The 19,506-nt window shown below is 38.5% G+C and overlaps 1 long non-coding RNA gene across 4 annotated transcripts in view; it reads left to right on the forward strand.

The window, feature by feature from the left end:
• The window catches only part of LOC132597519 (uncharacterized), a 180,241-nt gene that overhangs the window by 113,044 nt on the left and 47,691 nt on the right, over positions 1-19,506 (forward strand). For all 4 annotated transcript variants that reach the window (XR_009564438.1, XR_009564441.1, XR_009564439.1 and 1 more), the window contains exon 6: positions 16,948-17,055. This is a non-coding gene — a long non-coding RNA (uncharacterized lncRNA). The remainder of the gene's footprint in view (positions 1-16,947; positions 17,056-19,506) is intronic.

The following is a 19,506-nucleotide window of genomic DNA, read 5'->3' on the forward strand; positions in this document are numbered from 1 at the left end:
CTAGGCGTACCTCCAGCAGGGAAAAAGCCCTCTGACACCAGGAGATAAATTAGTGGCTAAGTAGATAGATACAGGACTGATTAGGAAGCATACTTGTCAAAATACTCAAAAGGATAATATTTGGGTGATGGGCTGCTATTGCTTAGCTGTTTTTGCCTATCGTATGTAGTTTTGTATTACAATTTACTTTAAAAGTACGTAAATGATATGCACATGATAAATACTATAAATAATTATAATTTTCTACACATCCAAAAGCTGTTTTCAAAAAGTTATGTAGCGAGACATGTGTTCCCACAGTTTCAAGTTCCTGCATTATTTTACAAAACAGGAACTTCCATGTTTTGAGAAATTTGGGAAGAAATCTACTGTGCTCTCTACTTGGCTCTTCTGCATGGGGTCATTTACATGCTTCCTGAGACTGCGAACTCTGCATCCTTTGGTCTCCATTTACTGTGCTCTCTACTTGGCTCTTCTGCATGGGGTCATTTACATGCTACCTGAGACTGCGAACTCTGCATCCTTTGGTCTCCATTTCTTCCTCGGCTTAATTTAAAGATGTCATGGCCCCTGCACATAGAAGGACTCTATCTTTCTCCTTTCTGAACGTGGCACACCAGGAATGTGGTGACTGCCATGAGCTCCACGCAGCTGGTTGGGTGCATGAGCTCTATTTGGAACACTGAATACACACGTGCAAATCCCACGGTCTTGACTTGAAGTGAATGAGAAAGGAGGGGGAGACATGATGAGCTGCCCTACCTGCAAAAAAGCCATCCTTTAGTTGGTCCATAACACCGCCCATGACCTCCTGCAAAGTTCCCTGGTGTAAACCTCAGTGAGCTGTGGAATTCCATGTGCATTCAGTTTATAGGCTTATGGCAGCAGCAAAGCAGAGACACACAACAAGGAAAACAGTAATCAAATAAAAGAGATGTGGAGAGAATCTAAAAAAAAATAGAAAGACCCAATTTTCATTTTAAATTGAATGGAACTGTTAGGTCATTTTGAAACTAACCATTTACCCCCAATTTAATATATTTTGGTTTTAAATACACTAGACTGCACCTAACCTAAAAACAAACTTACCAATATCATGCTCTTGCTTTAATTTTATCTCTTTCTACCTCTTCAGTATCCTTTCACGCACGTTTCCCTGGTCTTTTTTTTTTTTTTTTTTTTAATCTCTTGTTTAGAAATTACAGTGGGACGAAAGGCAGAGAGCCCCTCGCTGGAAGTTGCACTGTAGCAGCGGGTGAGCAGACAACAACTTAACCCTCTGCCCACCTTTGTGTAATTGGTGATTCCTCCCTTGAAAAGTGACATGCAATTGTGGAGGAAAGAATTAAAGAGAATGACACGCAGCAAGCAATGAAGCTTCTGGTCACGGAGGGACCAATCCCTTAAATATTTTATAAAAATCTCTCTTATTCTTCCATGATGACTCTTCTCCGAAGCTACTTGTCATTTTTAACTTAAACTTGGGCTATTTAGAACTCTCTTTAATGTTTATCACCTTATGGATACAAACGTACATTCAACATATCATTTCTTACTTGCCTATTTTTTCCAGTAACTTCATGCTGAGTACTATCCCTCTAATACTCATCCCTTCTATGTATTTTCTTTCCCATCATATGTTAGGAAAAAGTCCTGATTATGCATAAAGATGTTTCTGATATATAAATATATATATATATATATATATATCAGAAACATATACACACACACACACACACACTTTTAAGTTATCATCCATGGTCACACTTTTAACTATTAAAGGGAAGTAAAGCATTCCACCCAAAACATGAGGTAATAAAATTATTAATACAATGTATAAATATATATAATAAACATAAAACAATAAATGTATAAAATGTAACAGTATTACAAGGTTGATAAATCCTCATCTGGCAGACTTAAACTAAGTTACGATTATCCCAAATGTTATAACTAGGTCAGATTACATTTTGCTTATGTCTTTTCCAACAGATACACACACACTCAATCCTAAATGCTGAAATTTTCTTGTTTTGTGGTTTGAATGTTCATTCTTCAGAGCATAGTTTAATCTCTCTGAAATCTTAATTTCTGGACATGAGAGTATTTCAATGAAAGATAGTTATTAAGAAACTGCCCTGAGCAGAAAATGCATCAATTAATACTACTAAAAGTGTGATGGAATGTTTAATTCATTCTTGGACGTGTAAGAAGCAGGGTATATATATGAAACCATATTATGGTTTCATATTTCATATATGACATATGAAACCATATTAGCAAGGATGTTCTCTGATAACAATAAAATGTATCAGTTTGCCCACAAGTAAGAAGTAAAGGTACTGGTATTCCTGTGTCATTTATCATCTGCAGTCATATAACTAATGCATGGCTTTTCCTTTCGCTCTAAAATAGACTCTCTGCTTGATGATAGTTTACATGGCCAAAGATAATTCAATCTGAAGGGAGTAAAGACCAAAGGAATTAATTCAGAAATCTTCACTAGAGGATTTAAATAGAAATCAGAAGCCGTCATAAAACTTTTTGATAAGCAGGAGTTTGGAAGTCCAGGAAAGGGTCTGGCCTCAACTGCAGAGACATTTGATGTATAGAGATGCTCTTGGTGAAACTTCAGGGCCGTGAAGGCGAGCTCCAGGTGTGGGAGGGCTGGCGTCAGTGGAGAAAGACTCATTCCGGGCAACTTTAGTCCACAAACATCAACTGAGCACTTACTATCCATTCAACACATCTTGAATTGTGGCAGTCAGTATTCTAGGTACTAGAAACAAAACAATGCACAAAGTAGACACAGGACCTACTCTCAAGGAGCCAGCTTTTTACCAGGGGAAAGTATATACATATCAAAAGATGTCAGTGGGGCTTCCCTGGTGGCGCAGTGGTTGAGAGTCCGCCTGCCGATGCAGGGGACACAGGTTCGTGCCCCGGTCCGGGAAGATCCCACGTGCCGCGGAGCGGCTGGGCTCGTGAGCCATGGCCGCTGAGCCTGCGCGTCTGGAGCCTGTGCTCCGCAACGGGAGAGGCCACAAGAGTGAGAGGCCCACGTACCGGAAAAAAAAAAAAAGATGTCAGTGCTATGCAGGTAATTAAGATAGGGTAATGATACTGAAAGCTACTTGAGACCTGTTTTAGATATGGTAGCTTTAAAAGTATGCTAGCCAGGATGCTGTCAAGAAACAAATGGTCTGCTGCAACAGGGCCATTGAGCAACGTTTCATAAGGGAGAGTTTTTATAAAGAAAGATGTGGGTAGGGGTAAGAAAAGCTGGGTGAGTTCCTTGGGCTGAGAACTGAGGGGCATTAGCACTCCAAGTCTGAAGAGGCACGTAGAGGGTGCAGTCAGAGAATCCCAGGCAGAGTAACTCTGGGGCAGGAGTGGCTTGAGCTGAAGGACTTGGGGAAAGAGAACACCTGGGGAGAGGCAGGAGGGACATGGGAGAGGAAGCACCGAAGGGCAGCCCTTTTGTCCTACTCCTGAATCTCTCACTGCCCAGGTCATAGGGCAAGGCATCACCGGAGGCAATGCACACAGTCAGTCTCTGAGGGGCAGAGCAAGTGGAGCCCGGTACAGAGTGGCAGCACAGAAGGCCTTTCTCAACAGGCGACATGTAGTCTAAAGCTGAACGCCTAACAGAAAATATGGGTGTAAAGGCCTGGGATGGGAAGGTGCTGTGAGCTGGCGACCCCAAAACTATTTACAACACTTCTTCTTAAAAAAAAAAAATTTAATGGAAGTGTAGTTGATTTACAATGTTTCAGGTGTACAGCAAAGTGATGAAGTTACTCATATACATAGATATGTATATATATTCTTTTCCCTTACAGGTTGTTACAAGATATTGAATGTAGTTCCCTGTGCTATACAATAGGTCCTTGTTGGTTTTCTATTTTATGTATAGTAGTTTGTATCTGCTAACCCCCAAATCCTAATTTATCGCTCCTCCAACTCCCAGTTTATCTTCTATGTCTGTGAGTCTATTACTGTTTTGCATATAAGCTCATTTGTATCATTGTTTAGATTCCACATATAAGCGATATCATATGATATTTGTCTTTCTCTATCTGACTTACTTCACTTAGTATGATCATCTCTAGGTCCATCCACGTGGCTGCAAATGGCATTGTTTCATTTTTGTTTTTTACGGCTGAGTAGTGTTCCACTGTGTACGTGGACCACATCTCTATCCATTCCTCTGTCAATGGACACTTACAATGCTTCCATGTCTTCTTCCTCTTTCTACTATTACAAAAGCTAAAAAGCCCAACCTTCTTTTCATCTAGCAGTGTCAATGTGATGTATTTATGACCAGTGTGGTAAACGGGGAAATATGAAAGTGGGGTTTTTCTACCATAATATATGGGCAAATGCTCCCAGGGAAGAGACTTTGGTCCCTTCCTCCTGCTTGTACATGGATGTGATGCCTGAAATTAGAGCAACTGTTTTTCTTCCATAAGGCTAAAAGAGAGACATAAAACGTAGTCCTGCAGAGCTAAAAGGATCCTGAATATTTTTGGATATGATTGAGCCATCACGTCATTCCTAGATATCCTACCCTTGAATTTTTGTTGTGAGAGAAATAAACCTCTTTATTCTTTTAAAAATAATTTGATGGAAATGTTGATGACTCCTTGTTGAGCGCAGTTATGACACTTAAAACAATTATCACTGATGGATGAAGAAGACCTTACACTGGGAACCAACGGGGTTAGTTTAAGGCATGTGGAGAAGGCCAGTGCCATTGGAGCATAAGGTGTGAGCAGTTGGTCAGGACCGATGCAGGGTCTTATTCTGTCAGTCAGAATTTGGAGTAGATCATAAACCTAGTGGGAATCTAAGAAGAGCTTTAAGAAGCAAAGTAACATAACGTGATATGTTTTACTAAAATTCTACCCTGTCTGTGATATGAATAATGTGCTAAAGGGAAAAGGAGATTTAGGGATACGAATTTTAAAAATATCTATGAGCTAGTTTTTTAAAAGGTACAAACTCCCAGTTGTAAAATAAATAAGTTCTGGGAGGTCACGCATAGCATGGTGACTATAGTTAACGGTACTGTATTGTATATTTTAAAGTTGCTAAGAGAATAGATTTTAAAATCTCCCATCACAAGAAAGAAAAAATTTATAACTATGTGTGGTGATAAATATTAACTAGACTTACTGTGGTGATCATTTAGCAACATATACAAACATTGTCTTGTTGTACATCTGAAACTAACATAATGCTATATGTCAATTATACCTCAATAAAAAAGAGCCTATTACTACATGTGACAGAGACTGTTCTCTGTTAAAATCCATGTTCTTTCCTTCTTCCTGGCACACATCTGGACTATATTATCCACCCTCTCTTGCAGTTACATTGGTCATGGTGTTGAGTTCCAGGCAATAGAAAGTGAGCAGAAGTAATGTCTGCCCTGCCGTTACCTACTATGTAAGTTCCATCGACTCCCATCTGTCTTACTCCATGCTGGCTCCCTCCCTTGGCAGCCTGGCATGGGAATGCCCAAGGGGGGGGGGGTCTATGGACCTCCTGAAGCTGACAGAGCCACCTTCGGCCTGGGTTAGATGAAATAGCAGAGCTTTTCCCCCTTAACCAGGAATCAAAAAACAAGAAACAAGCAAGAAACACACTTGTATGTTTGTTGAGCCCTTACATTTTGGGTCACTTTGGTAAGCTGGTCTAATATACTGTCAACCAGGTACGATATTGGCTATCATAGGAGCAGCTGGTTCGTGAAGGAAGGTGTTAACGGTGTTTTGCATTGATTGAGTTTAAACAACGTGATCAGCCTCCTGTAATTATCTGAAGGCCAAGTTCAGATTTTCAGGAAGCTCATTTCGAGTGAATAAAGATTTGAAAGTACACATTAAAAGATGCAGATAGAGGGGTGACTGGGGTAAAGTGTAAGAGAGAATGTCTCAAGACGTGCTTTCTGATAATGATCACTGGGCATTAAGAGTCAGCAAATGGGAAGAAGACTGTTGTGCAAACCGCCTTACGCGGGCCGAGGACCTTGCCAAGCCAACTATTGCTGTCAGTGCAGCTAGGGCTTTGCTTCCTCTTGTGCTTAATTCCTTCTAGTGTGCCCATGTTATTTATCTTCCATACTTGGACACTTTTGAGAGCGAACAGAGGTTAAAATTAATGAATCCATCCGGGAAGTCTACATAGAGGTGGACGATCCTGGCCAAATGGAAATAAAAGGTGAACACAGACCAGCGTAGTTAATCCAGAACCGGCGTGGATGGAGCCTTTCCTCCGCAAACCTCTATTCCAGATGGCTGGCTTCCTCAATCAGAGGCTGTCGAAACGAAAAGCACCCAGCATTCTGTGGTGTATCCAAAGTTTATGTTACATATGGAGGGATGGTGAACATACATGGTCATGCACAGATCATAAATCTAATCAGTTCTGACAAATGCAGACGCTCTTTTCACCCACAGTCCCATCGAGATATTAACATTTCGACCACCCCAGAGAACCACCTGCTACTCCTTCTCAGTCAAGCTCGCTCCTCAAGGAACCTCTGTTCTGATTTCTGTCACCATCAGTTACTTTGCTCATTGCGTGACGATCGTTTGGTATAGTTTTACCTGTTTCGTGTTGATTTCCCTCAGAGAGCACCACGTCTGTGAAGTCCAACTTTGTTGTGTTGAATGTCAATAGTATGTTCCCTTTTAATGCTGAATTGGGTCTTCCAGATGTTGTTGTTCATTCTCTCAAAACAAATTTTATTCTTACAGACTGATTCCTTATGCCTGAATATGGTATCTCTAAAAAAGAGAGAAACTTTAGAGATGGGAAAAGCAATCAGATACCAAACTCTTTTTAATCATTATTTCTATGTCTGATGATCTCTGTAAATTACCCTATGTGAACAATTCCGAGATTCTGTATCACCGAGTAGAAGAGATTCATCAAGGACAAATGTAAGCAGGACCCAAGGGGTTGTTACTCCTTTTATTTAGTGACTGTTTTATGCCGTCTCAAGCCTACTTATGACCCATTCTTTAGGAAAAACCTTTAAAGAGAAGTAGCAGAGGTAGTAGCTATGTCAGATATTTAGATTGATTTTGTGAGGGGAAACAGGGATCATCTTAGCAGCCTATTTCAGAGATGTCCAATATATTAATATCTGGTTTCTATCATCTCATTATTGATTAAACTCTCATGCTGACATATTTCTTCGACAACAGAGGTTCTACTACTGGAACAGGTCAATGACAAATGGGTGATTATCCTTATAACGTACAAGATGCACTGAATTAACCAGTGCTTATTGGGCTTACTTTCAGTTTGATTTTATTTTTAGTAGTTCCATTTAATTAAACAATGAAGCTAGAAACATAATTGACATCAAACTTCCATGAATTCTGATTTTTTCCTCCATTCGTTAAGCTCATACTCTATTATTTTTGAACTTGCAGTCAGCCTTCCGGTAATGAAATAAATGAAATTTATTGATGGCAATATCATACTGTGATATTCATTTTCTTTGGGGGAAATTGAAAAGAAACAAATTATTACTTTGCATTGAGATGGATTTTTCCAGTCTTCATTCTCCAAGTAGATAATTGTCAAGATGAGACTTAAAGAATTAGAAGTGGTTGGAGTTGCAATGATCCAGGGAACAGAAGTTCAGGCAGAAGGGGCACATGTAGATAAGTCAGAAAAGAGCTTGGCAAGTATAAAAAACTGATCTTTAGTCACCGGGAGGAGAGTTTATTATTGTCATAGAAATGAGTCATAATAAAATCAAACACATTAAGACTACAGAATAAGTCTCCCCAGCACTAAAGAAAGATATGCCTTTCTACACATCTGCCTCCCTTACATTAGCAGAGGTTGATCTAGAAAACTTTATTTCCTCTAATCCTAAAGTACATTAGTAATATTTACATGGGACAAAAGGCTTAAATGACAAATGTGTTATAAATATGTTAGCACCTTAGCCTGTAATTGGAATAAGACAAAGTAGGGGTTTATTGTATAGGGCATATGGTTAGATATATGTTGTTCAATTATAAAAGATGTCAAATGCTGCCTCAGACAATGTTAGAAAGTACCAACTCTGGGAGGATCAATACTGGGTTGGAAATAAATAGATTAGACCAAGGGTTAAATATATATATATATATATACACACACACACATATGCATATATATATGAGTTATATATTTTTATAAAACCTTCGAGCAAAATAAGTAACCTTCTGTCTCTCTTGTCTCTCATTTTTAAAAAAGGTGAACATATACCTATGTTATGGGACAATTATGGGTATTGAAATCACTGATACATGCAAATAACTTAGAAAAAATGCCCAGAATATAAAACCTTGTTAGTAAATGTTAGTTGTTCCTGTTGCTTTCGTTGTTATAAGCTGTGTAAACCTCTGTGTCTGGTATTGGGAAAGGCACTGTTACTGACAAGCACCTTAATTACTAACTAGTGGAGTTTTGAGAATGCTTGTCTCTCATTTTAGTACAAAAGGCGGAAGGACCTGGGCAGATTTTGAGCGTGACATGTTAAGAATTTTCCTATATGCTGTATTGTATGAGAATGGACATTCCCCAGGGTCAAGGGATAATTAAAGATTACTGGTCTTGAGTTTCAGCTATAAAGTTTATATGCTTCCCATACATACTGAAAATTGCCTTTCATATTTTTGAAAAGACTGTCTAGAAAAATACTTGACATTATATTTTTGATGTATAAAATAATCAGCAGAAATAGTTTCAGTGATACGAGTTTCTAGTAACCATGAGATAATTCACTGTTGCCTCATTAAAAAAAATTCAGATGAAAACTTTCTATGCAATATAAAATGGAATTAGGTTTGAATTATATAAGAAACTACATAATTCTAATCACCATCCCCCCTACACACACACAAACACACACACACATGCAAATTCCTGTCAACTAGATCCTAAAGCAAATTGTTGTTTTAGGCTAGTGGCTACTCAAGTTTTCTGTTAAATCCAACTCTCTATCGTTTACTGACACGATCTTCTTATTTATGAAAATGATGCACTTTTATCCTCTCCCCTTAGACATTGGTGATTTTTGTAGTTTTCTTTGTTTAACTGTATGATCATTGCAGTCTTTACATATGTTTCAGAATTACAAGAGGAAAAAGTGTTTAAAAAATTTAATGAACACTTTTGAAACACATTGTTTTCGCAAATAAGACAAATTTGAGGTTAATTTTTGTGTTGATCGATTTGAGTCCTATCATTGCATGCTCTAGATTACTCAATTCCAATTTCCTCTAAGAAAAAGAGAGTATCCCAGAAGTCCTTGAATATATTAGTAATCCAAACACCATATGATCAAGAATTGAAGTAATGGCCTCTAATTTGATCATCCTTCCTGTGTAATCATCTTCCCCTTCTGACTCTGGGCTTGGCTGTGTGACTTCTTTTGGTTGGTGAATGGGATAATAGCAAAGGTAATGAACAAGTGTTTTGAAGTATTTGGACAGTGGGGATTTTTTTCTGTTGCTGCACTCAAAACTAATTCCATCCTGTCTTAGTCAGTCCAGGATGCTGTAACAAAATACCACAGATTGGGTGGCTTAAACAACAAACATTTGTTTCTCACAGTTCTGGAGGCTTTAGTCCAAGTTCCAGGTACTGACAGATCAGGTGAGGGACCCTTCCTGGTTTGCAGTACTCATCAACGTAAGCATCATAGCATCCAGTAACCAATAATTTTAAATATATATATTAGAGATTAGGAAAAGCCAGGAAACATGACCCATAACTAGGAAAATAATCAGTTGCTATGATCATATGCAAAAATAAAACAATTTTTTCATAATAGTTTCAGTAGAAGAGTGGGGATAACAGGGCTGATGAGTTGGGGAGGGGTGATAAATATCACCCATGAGTAAGAGATCCCTCTTATTTCTATGCAGTCCCTCTTGACTGAAACCCTTCGTGGGAGAAAAGGAATATTTCTTCCCACTTCCTATCTGGATATAAACTACAACAGATAAATATTCTGAGTCTTTAGCCAGTATAAATTCAGTCTTGGTCCTACATAACCCCCAACTATATTCATAAAGTGCTTACTGAAAAATATGCTAAAGAAATTCCTAGCCACAAATAATCTTTCAGAACCTAGGAATTAGAGGGGGGAAATGTGGTGGTAAAGCACAAGATGCTTTAGACCTATTTGACAAATTTAGAAACAAATCATTTACCAGCAGTAGATGGCACCGACCAAGGGTCTGAAGAAACTCTAGGATGAACTTGTGAAGCTCTTGGCCAAAGTGTAACCTTGCAGCTGCAAATAGCCACATGCCACTGGAGTGTCAGATTTCCAGACAGACTTGGGCTGACAAGGGCCACAGAGGAGAGCTGAGAACTACAGACAGGAAGGTCTTACTTCCAACTCCAGTGTGGTGTTAAAAATTATGATGAAGTGGACACCTACTACACACCTAGAAGCCTAATCTTCCATTTTGAATTGTCTCTCATTCTCAGAGGGGAAGCAGGGTGGTCCCTGTGGAACAAGCAACAACTGTAAATTGGGAGAATCACTGTCATGTCTGTTTTGCTCCTACTGAGATTGAATCACCCTGTGTGAAAGAAAGAAAGAAAGGAAGAAAGGAAGGAAGGAAGGAAGAAAGGTGAAAGTAGAAGATATAATCACTAAAATAGCTATTTCAAGTGTTTAAAGGAAAACATGGTTGTAATAAGAAGGGAAATTGAAAATACAAAAACAAACCAAATGAAATGAAGTGTCCCATGAAAAGCATAATAACTGAAATGAAAAATCCACTGATAGAATTAATAGTAGATTAAATGCAGACAAAGCAAAGATCATTGAACCTGAAGACATAGAAAATAGTATAAACTATCCAAATTGAAACAACAAGATAGAGACAAATATAGAAAGAAAGAATAACAGACCAAGAAAATTAGCAGACTCAGTGATACATGAACTGATGACAAGTAGTCTAATATAGGTGTAATTGGAGTCTCAGAAAGAGAGAATAGAGGGTAAAATCTATAAAGGAAAAATGACTGAACACATCCCAAAGCTGATGAAAACTATGAGAGTGTTGGTCCAAAACACCCCAAGCAATTCCAAAAAGATACACACCAAGAAAACTACACCAATCCAGAGTATATTCAAATTAATGAAAAATAGTGTTAAGGAGAAAAGTATAAAGGCAGTCAGAGGTAAGCAGCACATTAGTAAGTTTAGAGGGAAAAGTACAAGAATGACAACAGACCTCATCAGAAACTAGGCAAACCAGAAAGCAAAACAAAAAAAAATCTATAAGGTGTTGAAAAACATATTTTAAAAACCCTTACAACCCAGAACTTTACACACAGAAAAAAAATCTTGCAAAAATGGGTTAACTATTCCCTTTAAGTGAAGTAACTGCTGTTTTGTTGTTATTGTTGTTGTTCCCTAGGCAATGTTGCTACTAATTCCCAGGAGAGGATGAATAATAATAGATGTTTCAAGCCATGTGGGAGGGAACCTGAGAAGTTGTAGTAATGCTAAATTTTTAATAAGTTATATCTATTGAATAAAAAATATTCTTGGAAAACTGATGGCAAATTAAAAACTTTTCAAAACAAACAGAAGTTTAGAGGATTTCTCAATGACAGACCTGCACTACAAGATGGAAGTTTGGAGCTACACACAGGGATTAAGATTACTGTATATGGTAAGTAGGTAGGTATGTATAAAGGGGTTTTGTATCACGTTTAAATTGCTATGAAATATAATTGACTCTTGAGTTACCAGACAGGATCAGAAGGTAAAGTCAGACTCACAGAACCATAGATCGTACCCAGGATCAGGTTTTACTAAATAATTTAAAAACAATTCAGAAAGAGGCTTAGATGAAGAAGAAAGAGATATGGGACCTGGGGGGTCAGAGGGGGGGTGGTGCCTTTCTTCCCATGTCAGACATGCCCCTTTTGCCTAGAATATTGGGGGGCTTTAAGTAAGGTTCATGGGATTCCTCACAAAGAGGTAAGAATTTATGTCATGAAAGCCTAAAGGGTTGTACAGCCTTTGGGACATTTGTGGGGACATTTCTCATACACACTAGGTTCTATTTAGTACGGGATCTCCAGCTAGGGATATTTCAGAGATTGGGTCCCTTACTCTTAATAATATCATTAATCTACCTGAGATCCACTTAGCAAAAAGACATTTCCAGGAACTTACCCTTCTTTTCTTCCTACCAGGAACTTCTACCAAGTAAAAAGAGTAAATGGATCACAGACAACTTACTTTAATTCCTTTCTTTCAACTTTTCAAAGCAAAATTAATAACCATTTCTTTTGGATTTTATAACATATGTAGTGGTATAATGTATACAAATATAGCACAAAATTGGGTTGTGGGGAAACAGTGTGTACTATTATAGATTCTTACATTATACATGTAGTATACACTTGTTTGAAACTTGACTGTAATAAAAAGATGCATATTTTAGGGCTTCCCTGGTGGCGCAGTGGTTGAGGGTCCGCCTGCCGATGCAGGGGACGTGGGTTCGTGCCCCGGTCTGGGAGGATCCCACATGCCGCAGAGCAGCTGGGCCCGTGAGCCATGGCTGCTGAGCCTGCACGTCCAGAGCCTGTGCTCCGCATCGGGAGAGGCCACAACAGTGAGAGGCCCGCATACCGCCAAAAAAAAAAAAAAATGCATATTTTAAACCCAAGCAACCATTAAAACAATAAAAAATTGTATCTACAAAATCAATAGTAAAGGTAAAATGGAACCTAAAAGTACACACGGATCAAAAGTAAGACAGGAAAAGAGAAGGGAAAGGGCAATAAAGAAAATGCGAGAAAACAGAAACAAATATCAGGATGACAGGTATAAAAACCAAGAAATCAATAGTTATATTAAATGTGAATGATTAAACAATTCTCTTAAAAGGCATAGATTTTCAGGTGGGATAGAAAACCAGGGCCCGATTATATGTTGTCTCCAGGAAGCACAATTAAACGTAAAAACACATGGGCTGAAGATAAAGTGACAAAAGATGCACCACACACATCCTAAGCACAAGAATTGCGAGTGACTGTGTTAAATCACAGGAAGTAGTCTTCAGAACAAGAAATATTGCCAGGGGCATAGGAGGGTATTTTGTAATGAGAAAGGAGTCAATTTATCAAGAAGACACAACAGTCCTGAGATGGCACCGAACATCAGCACTTCAAAGTCTATGAAGCGGGCTTCTCTGGTGGCGCAGTGGTTGAGAGTCTGCCTGCCGATGCAGGGGACGCGGGTTCGTGCCCCGGTCCGGGAAGATACCGCATGCCGTGGAGCGGCTGGGCCCGTGAGCCATGGTCGCTGAGCCTGCGCGTCCGGAGCCTGTGCTCCACAGCAGGAGAGGCCACGGCAGTGAGAGGCCCGCGTACCGCAAAAAAAAAAAAAAAAAAAAAAAAAATTCTATGAAGCAAGAGCTGAAAGAATTGAAAATTTGAAAAGGACATCCATAGACTTGATTGACACAGGGTTGTCACAAATCTTGAATTTGTAAAAACTATAATATCTGCAAAGCACAATAAAGTGAAGTATGGCAAAACAAAGTATGCCTGTATTGGAAATTTAACACTACTCTTTTATTAGATGGTGGAACAACCAACTTGCAGAATGGCAATAATCAAATGATAAACGTGAGTTGTAGCTCACTACTAAACAGTGTTAAATTCGTGCAATCATGTTGGAAGACTGGCAGCATCTAGTAAAACTCAACACTGTCTCCTCAGTCCAGAAATCTCATTCCTTGGAATAGACTGAGTAAAAATGTGTGCATAAATGTATGTGTAGCAAGAGGCACACACAAGAATGCTCAAGTTAACAAACACTGGAATCAACTCAAATGGCTGTCAGGAGTAGAGTGGATAAATAAATTGTGATATTTTCATAAAATAAAAACTGGATGGCAGTTTAAATGAATTATCTATAATTACACACCATAATATGTATGAATCTCACAGACATTATGTTGCATTAAAGAAGCCAGACACAAATAGTGCATGTAAATTATTCCATTTACATGAAGTTCAAAAACAGGAAAAAATAATCTCTGCTGTTAGTACTCAGGCCAGTGATTTACTGTAGGTGTTTAGTGACTGGGAGACAAGACACGTCTTCTCAGGTGCTAGTGTTACTGAATCTCTTAATGTGAATGCTGTTTAACAGGTGTATTCCCTCTGTGAAAATGTTTTGATATGTATGCTTATGATTTCTCTATGCATATTAAACTGAAACAAACTTTAAAAAGGACAAAAGAAAAGAAAACTAGGATGATGGGGCATGTAAAACAATGCATATGGACAAAGAGACATTGATATATGCATTTTTTTTTAATTAAAGCTACACAGTGATGGGAGAAAGACACTTGATTGAGGTTGTAGATATGCTTTTAACTAACTATGACAGTTGGAGGCAATCACTTAATTTCTCTTGGTTTAATTTTTCCACCTATCATGACTGAGTCTGGCTAGTTAGCATGCAAAATATTATTTAATTTGAACGCTACATATTACTATGTATGATATCATCGTGGCACAAATATAATGGGCACACTACTGACAAGATATGGAACCCAAAAATGTATAGAACTGTTGGATTAGATGCCCATTTATTTAGGTAAAAGTTTGAAGCAAAGGAAAAGCAAAATGTCAGAAATGACTTTTACTCTTCTGTATCCATTTATATGCAACTTAAAATTCCTAACACATTTCTTTTTCAGGATTAAAAAAAAATGTGTTTGCAGACAGATTGGCAATGTATCTGGCTTGAAGAATTACAATCACATATGTTATACAATATGTATAAAATTATCTTTCTGTTTTTCAAACACGTATGATACCAATGCCAGGAACAGAAGTTGTATTTCCTCTATTATTTGAATTGCATTATTTTCTTCACAGCCATGAGAGCATATTTTTAATATGTCTTTCTTTAGTCATCTATTGAGGTACTGAATAATTAAATTCCTCTGTGTATAAACAGCAAAGAATGCTTCCATCTTTAAAATATTGCAATCTCATATTCTGATATTTAAATTGTGATATCTCTCTCCTGCCCTCATGATCTGGTGCTGGAAAAGTATATAATTTCTTTGGATCCTCAACCAAGTAAAATATGTATAATTAAGCTTTATCTTTGACAAATCCAATGGATATTTTATATCTTTTACTCCATGAATGAGGGAGAATTATTTAATTCCCTTTCTATTTTATTGACTCTTCATATGCCAAAGAAGAGTATCTTCTATTCCCATCTCCTTTTTCATTTTTGAAAACATTATTTGTTAGTTTTCTTCTTTAATTTGGAAACATAAAATAGGAAAATATTCCCCAAATTGACCACAAACACTTTGTCTTCTTAATCCTTGAAAAACTGGCATATATACACATATATGCTCATATACACATATGCACTATGTGTATATATACATACATTGTATGTATTGTACATATATAACAATGTGTGTGAGTTTGAATAAATGTGTATGTATAATATAAAAATATAGTATGCATATATATTAATATAGTGAAAAAAACAATTTCCAAAATTAAGCAAAACAACTCTATACTCATTCAAGGCAACAGATTTGAAAAGCTTTTTTATGATTACTGCAGGGAAAAAATCATGTGTCTCTTTATATGTTTCTACGTATGTGCATATGAATATATCATATATATGTGATATAGCATATATCACATATATATTAAATGGGAGAATAAAAACTATGTAGACTCCTAGGTACAATCATTAAGTCTCTAATTTCTTTTCCTCCTCTGTCCTTCTAAACATCTGTGGAACTTTTCCCTTTTCTCACTGCAATCTTCTGCAAATCTCATGAATTTTCTAGTCACTTTCAGGTAACAAAAAGTCACCTAGCAACAGCCAGTCCTCCAAACAGTTTCATTTCAGTGTTATTTTACTCCCATTGAAAATGTATCTTTTCCCCTGGTTTGGGCTGGCTGCAGGTTAGTTGCTAACAGTGGGAAAGGGGGTAGTCAGCCCCCTTCATCCTTTTATCTTTTCACCTCATTCCTCTTCTTCTCTCCAGCTTCTTAAGCGTGGTTTTGGAACCCGATAGGGTCAAAATCATATAGGAAGGTGGAAGACTTAAGGAAGCTGGAAAGGTGTTACTTGACGGACCCTCTTGCTAACCAGCATCTGTGTTCGCTGAGCTGAGCAGAAGTTGACATTGACCATGGTAGCTGTGGTTTTGTTCTACAGAAGTCCTCCACGTCGCTAGACATTTCTTGCCTGCACTTCTCTTGAGTTGCATGCATTTCTCTAGACGGTTGCTCTCGGTCAATGGCCATCTGCTGGTAAATCCCCAGCCTCTTTCAGTGGAGGCCTTCTCTTTCCAGGTGAGACTCTCAGGCCAGCTCTGAAACATCCCCTTGCCAACACTCATGTGGCAGAAGTCTTGTGTTTTTTGATTCACTGATTTTCAGAGCCCTCTACCCTTCTTCTCTTTACAGCCTCAGGCCACTTCATCTGGGCCATACTCTGTGTAATACCCGTCTATTCATTTCAAACTATGATCGTATCCCATAAATTGATTTTATTATTCCCTTTTTGTTGCTATCACCAACAATTACCTTTATTTCCCATGACATCGGCTACATGTCATCGGTGAGTAGTGTTCTGAGATTTCATGAGAATAGCTATTTCTCCATACCCTAACTGACACTGGTGTGGCAGGCACTGTTGGTTCCCTTTTTGTTCTAAAGGCCTTTCCTCATTTTCCCTTAGTTTAGAAAACCCAATGTGCCCAAGTGAAGGTGACGAAGCATGACTAGCCTAAACCAGTAATTGCAATTTCATTCTCTTTTACTGGATATGTGACTAAGTTGTCCAAAAGGAGATATCTGCTGGGAATCCTCAGGAAAAGATTTTGTTCTCTTCAGCAGGTTTGAAAATGGATCATTAGATCTGAAGCACTCGTGTTGCTCCTGTGCATTGACAAGCCTGAGGATGGAAACCCCCCACCTTGGAGATGGCAGAGCAGAGATTAAAAGGTATCTGGGTTCTGGATAATATTGCTGAACTGTCACGCCAATCATAGAACTACCGATGCTCGATTTTTCTTATATGAGTCAAAGAAAACACTTTAGTGCTTAAACTACTTTGGATGGATAATCTGTTGCTTGCAGTCAAAAGCATCTTAATTGATTAAACTTGATATCATCAAACTTTACTTCTAAGAAACTGATTGGGCAAAAATATATTTATCCCTTTTATAAGCCAGAAATGGAATATGAAAAGCAAAGGCTATTTTTGATGTTCAAAACTGAATCCATCCAATTGGTAGCTCTTCTGAAATAACGTGTTATTTTGATTTTATGAAAATATAGCTGCAAAATATCTAAGTCACTCCTTTAGGTTGTAGAAAATTAAAGGCGTTGTTTGTTTTTGAGTTGGCACTGGATCGAGTATCACCCTGGATCAGCCCACCGAATTCATCTCCGTACTGTGGAGAAATAGAACCTCCCTGGATTTCCTGGTACTCCTTAGACACAGAAATTTATACCGCATACTGATAGAGGGAGTGTTTGCTTCCAATTTCCCTAGAAACATCTTACTATTCATATGTCATGATAATTCGTCCAGTATCCGTTTATCTAATATATTGCTCTGATATGAAAGAATAATAAAGTTTCTGTTAACTTCCAATAAGGCTAAATGATTCCAGTCAGAGTAGTTTCCTGGTAGCAAAGACTCTCTCCTTACCCACATTTTAATCAGGCTTCTCTGAGCCTTCTTAACTAGACCTGGATCTTGGTCTGCTGCCCTGTTCGTGGCCTGTCCAATTTTAGCAAAGAATCCCACTAATCCAGGTTAGCAAGAATACTTCCACCTTTTATAGCTGATCAATTTCCACCCTTGGCCTGCCTTTAGCAAGATCCTGTTAAGTTATTTTAGGAAGAATCTCCCTGCCCTTGATACCTAATCGAGTTCTTGTTAGTAACTTTCCGTGCACTGACTCCCTCACTCTGCTTGTTGGCTCTAAATCACCAGCTGTCTTTGCTGTCTTTGGAATTGAGCTCAGTCACATACTAAGGTCTTTTTCCCCTACTGCAGTGACTCCAAATAAATCTGTTTTGCTATTTTTACCATGTGTCTGGTGCAAAATGTTTCTTTACCCTGGGTTAAGCTGCTGAGGCACTGGGGAAAATGGAGTTCTCTCTCCTGTGGTATTTATGTTTCAAAGACATAAAGCCCAGACTTGAAGACTTGTCTGGCTCATGGAAGTGGAAGACACCCAGGGTTTATCCAGGCCGTGGAAAGGCATGTGTATATTCCAAAAGGTTAGGTGAGAACCCAGGGTCCTTCCGTCCCGTGTCAGAGGAACAGTTTTTACCTTTCTCCTTGGTGGGGAGGGAGAGATAGCTTCTTCTCTCCTGTGTGTAAATGGTGTGTTGGCACTCCTGAAAAGCCTAGGAGATGAAATTCTGTCCCTTTAGGCCACATCTTACTGAAATACAGTAAGTCCCCTACATACAAATCTTCAAGTCACGAACTTTCAAAGATGCGAACGTGCATCTAGTTCCAGCAAGGAGCCAGAACCTGTGCCATCCACGTCAGGCGTGAGTGAAACTGCAGCTTGCCCTCCGTCTCCTGTTGCTGGCGATCCTTCACCTCTACCATCTCCCACCTCCTCTCCCCACTCCAGTCAGTAACTCTTCTTGCCTGTTCACTTGACGCCAGCCCCTGGATGCCAGCTGTTGTACTGGACTACTGTACTTTTCAAGGCACTGTACTGTAAGATTAAAAATGTTTTCTTTATTTTTTGTTTTTTATGTACTATTTGTGTGAAAAGTATTATAAATCCATTACAGGACAGTACTATATAGCCGATTGTGTTCGTTGGGTACCTAGGCTAACTTTATTGGACTTATGAACAAATTGGACTTGCGAACGCGCTCTGGGAACGGAACTCATTCATATGTATGGGACTTGCTGTAGATCAAGACCAACCCATTCTGACCCATAGTTGATCAGGATGTTCTCTTAATGATGTGACCTGGTACCCAGTGGTAACTAGAGGTAGGTTCTGTCCAAGGAAAGAATAAAGAGCAAACCCAGAGACGAGGGAAGGAGGGAGAGAAAGAGACAAGGAGAGAGTCAGACACACAAAAGGAAGCAGTGAAAAGAGAATCCAAGAGACTCCAGAAAGACTGAGAGATTAACCTTAATCATTTCCCTCCCATTTATCATCTTTAAATTTGACCCTATTTGTTCTCAACCCTTTCATTTCTGTAATGGTTGTCTCCTCTTTGCCTCTCATCCCATGTTAGATGTAAGTTACTTTGAGTATATTTCTGTTTCTTACAACAAATGGTTCTTGGGTGAAATACCTTGTTCACTTTAACTATTTTAATCATATGTACATCTTACAAAAATGACAAGTCAAGATGGAACTTCTGACCATCATTCTACACTTCCTCATTCGTATATAATAAATCGCT

This window comes from Globicephala melas, chromosome 6 (genome assembly GCF_963455315.2).
Source record: "Globicephala melas chromosome 6, mGloMel1.2, whole genome shotgun sequence".
Classification (NCBI taxonomy): domain Eukaryota; kingdom Metazoa; phylum Chordata; class Mammalia; order Artiodactyla; family Delphinidae; genus Globicephala; species Globicephala melas.